Raw genomic sequence first — 3,494 nt, 5'->3', positions numbered from 1 at the left:
GGCGTCGTGGCACTCTGAGATGCTACGTAGGGATTGTTCGTACCTATGTAGAAAATAATGCAACCAGGGGATGTAGTACCCTGTGTTGAAGATAGGGTATTGGTTCCCTATAATGAAACTAAAAAATAAAATATTTACATGTATATTGAAAAAAAACACCAAGGATTTGAGAACTTCACTGGGTGGTGTTCGTCTTTTCACGAACTGTTTCCTAAAATTGTTCTGTTCCTGTTCTGAACAAAGGAAGATTCGTTAGTATTAAAATGGTGGTCAGTTTGTGGCCTTTATTTCTTGGGCGTCTTGACCTTGTCTCATATTTTTTAATGATTTCAACTGCAACTGGTTATTTCTTGAATACCAATTTCACTTCTGACCCCAGAGAACCTTTGGCTTTCCCAAACTTTACCATGGCGGTACTTAACCTTTTTCAACTTCATGTTGCCTTTGTGAGCATTTCACTTTTGACTTCTTTCAGTGTTTTTCATTTCAAAGCATCGGCCAATCATGGACAGTCGGGGTCGACTTGGTGCCTTTGTCGAGGCTGGGCGCCTTTTGAATATATCAGCTCGCTTCAAACGAGAACCCTGTAAATCGGTCTTGCCATCTTTTCTTTGCTTTATTTTTGGAACAAAGTTAGACCGAATGTGATTAAAAAAACAAACACTGGAATAGAGAATGAGTTTAAAACAAGAGGTTTCCCTTTCGGGGAAAAGAAATACGGACCTATCTAGGAGTACATGCAGACTTCAATGAACATGACATGCCTTTTGGACTGGATGTCTGATCTGTATAAACTGTCAGATTCTCAGAAACTCATCACAATGTTTGACTTGAAAGCGGGAAACCTTGATCATGATTGTGTTGATGCTATGACTGCGTGGATCCTCTTTTCGATCAACAGTGCCCTTTGCGGGTTTTCACTGGCTGATCTCTCTCATTTCTCTTCTCGCCATCGTCTCATAGTGCCCTTTGCGGGTTTTCGCTAATAAGACTCTCTCATTTTATTTTCTCTACTCACCATCGCCCTACAGTGCCCATGAGGGTTTTCACCAATAGGACTCTCTTATTTTATTTCTCTCATTTGGTTGCATCTGATCCAAGTAACATATCCTCCAACTCTTGAACATTCTCGCTGATTGATCGGAAAGACTTGAAAGGATTTGGGTAAAAAGAATTTGGACTGAATTACAACTTTGGAACATTTCAGGCAAAACCATTGCCGAAACATTATAATATCTGCCCCAGTTTCACATTTTGGGGAATTTGGATTTTTATTTTGGTGTGACTGGACCTCAGAGAGAGGCTGCCTACGTATCCTTTCGTAATCAAGTCGAACGTAGTTCAGGGAACTCTGTTTTTTATTTTCTTTTGTTTTTTTGTTTTTTTTGTTTTCATTTTTGTTTTTTTTTTTTTGCATTTTTTTTGTTTTTTTTTTCTTTTCTTTCTTTTCTTTGTCATTTTTTAATAATAACTTCCAGATTCCAAAGAGGGTAATCAAAGAGAGGGAACCGACTCAAAGGGTTTGCAAAAAGGTTAATGGTATTTGGGTAGTGAGAAAGAAAGCCTTCGTCATCCCAATCAAAGAATGTTAACACCGAGTAGTGAGTCAAACATAGTACCTTCTGACTGCATCTAATTTGACTGTTGTCTCGGGGACATTTCCTTCGATGCCTCCCAAATACAACGCTCCATTTGGCAATATTCTTGTTACAATGTATGGACCTTTGCAATTTGGAGCAAAATTTCCTTAGCTTCTTCATGGTGCGGGAGAATATGTCTCAGGACGAGTTGTCCCACTTCAAATTTCTTGGGACGTACTTTTTATCGTATGCATGGGCCATTCTTTATTGTACAACTGCCCATGGTAGCCTCCGGCCAATCACTTTCCATCAATCAAAGACAATGTTTCAATCGGGTCTTGACTGAATCTTCATCAGCGATCTCGGCTTCAACAATGATCCGAAGAGAGGGAATCTCATTTTCGGTTCAATTCTTTGTTTATTTTCTTACAAGCCTTATCTTCAACACATTATGCTTCTTGGTTCATTATTTCAAAATCTCACAACGTTTTAGGATCTGGGCATGAAGTCCGCAAGCATGTCATGTTATTAAAATTTGCATTAACACAACTGAAAATAAAAAGAGAAGAAGAAAAAAAAGAAAGGGACTGTGAGCACGTGATTTTTGCCCTACATGAATTACTCCTAGAAATTCAAACAAAATAATTTCTTTCATTATGTTACAATTTTGTGGATTTTTGGTGACATTTTAGGTTAATTTACTGCATGTTATCTGCGCATTTTAATTAGTAAAAACACAAAAATACTTGGCATTTGCATTTAGGATTTAATTTCACATTTTAGGATTATTTAGTAGTAAAGTTACTTTAGAAAATTAAAGAAAATAACAAAAAAAAATGGTTTTTTTTCCAGCACCCCACTCAAAAATGGTTCTGGGCCATTTAATTAAGTTCTGCCCAACCCAAACACGCCCCAGGCCAGCCCAACCCACGTCCCAACCCGGTCCAGTCCCACACCCCACCCAAAACGACATCGTTCCCTTTCTCTTTAATCTGGTCCGTCGATGTATCTCAATCCAACGGCCACGAACTGAGGAGTTATATGTATATAACTGTCCGAACTCATGCCCCCCCCCCCTCTCAGACCCCCCCTATTCGTCTAAAAGACCAGCCGCCTTTATACCCACCATCCACCACCGCCCTCCGCCGCCTGCCGCCCGTCGGAAATCGCCTGCGGCGGCGGCCGGTCACCAAACGCCTCCAAAAACACACCACAACGCCTCCTCCATCTCCTCATTCCCAATCTGGGATCAGTCTTCCTCAATGCCCTTCCCAACTCCTCGAATCTTCAAAATTACTGTCACCGTCTCCGCCGTGTCCGGCGGCGGTCACCCCAAACCGGTCCATAATCACACCTCATGCTCCTCTCCTCCTCTCCTTTCCACATCCATGTCTATTTTCCCTCAAATATCACTCGAATTCCTCGAATTCCGATTCAAAGTTCCGCCCCGAAACCCTAACTTCTCCAAACAGTCCCAGATTAATACCATACACTCCCCTCACCCTCCTCTACCCAAATCCCTAAACCGTTGTCCCCAAATCCAACAGGCATTGATACAATTTCAAATCTAGGGTTGGAGAGGTTTGAACCTCTTCTGGGTTTTGAAGGTTCGACTTGGCTCAGTTGATGTATTGTGTTTAGTAAAGTCCGAGTCAGTAAGTTCTTTCTTTATTCAATTTTTTCCGTTTATGGTTGATTCTCTGCTCATGCTTTTGATTTTCTGTAGTTTAATCTTGTATGTGGATTGATTCTGTTCTCGTGATCTTGTGTGAATCAATGTTTGTCTCTACTAGTATCGGGCTAGTCGTTACTGATTAGTTTAGTTAGGCTTCATCCTTGTTTAGCTTTCTATTCGTTTTTAGGATTAATCTTGACTCAATTTTGATTCATATGCTTGATTTCAATTATTTGATC

The sequence above is a fragment of the Nicotiana attenuata genome, unplaced genomic scaffold (assembly GCF_001879085.1).
Source record: "Nicotiana attenuata strain UT unplaced genomic scaffold, NIATTr2, whole genome shotgun sequence".
NCBI classification, from domain to species: Eukaryota; Viridiplantae; Streptophyta; class Magnoliopsida; order Solanales; family Solanaceae; genus Nicotiana; species Nicotiana attenuata.
The sequence above is the reverse complement of the archived record's forward strand: the minus strand, read 5'-3'. Positions refer to the sequence as shown.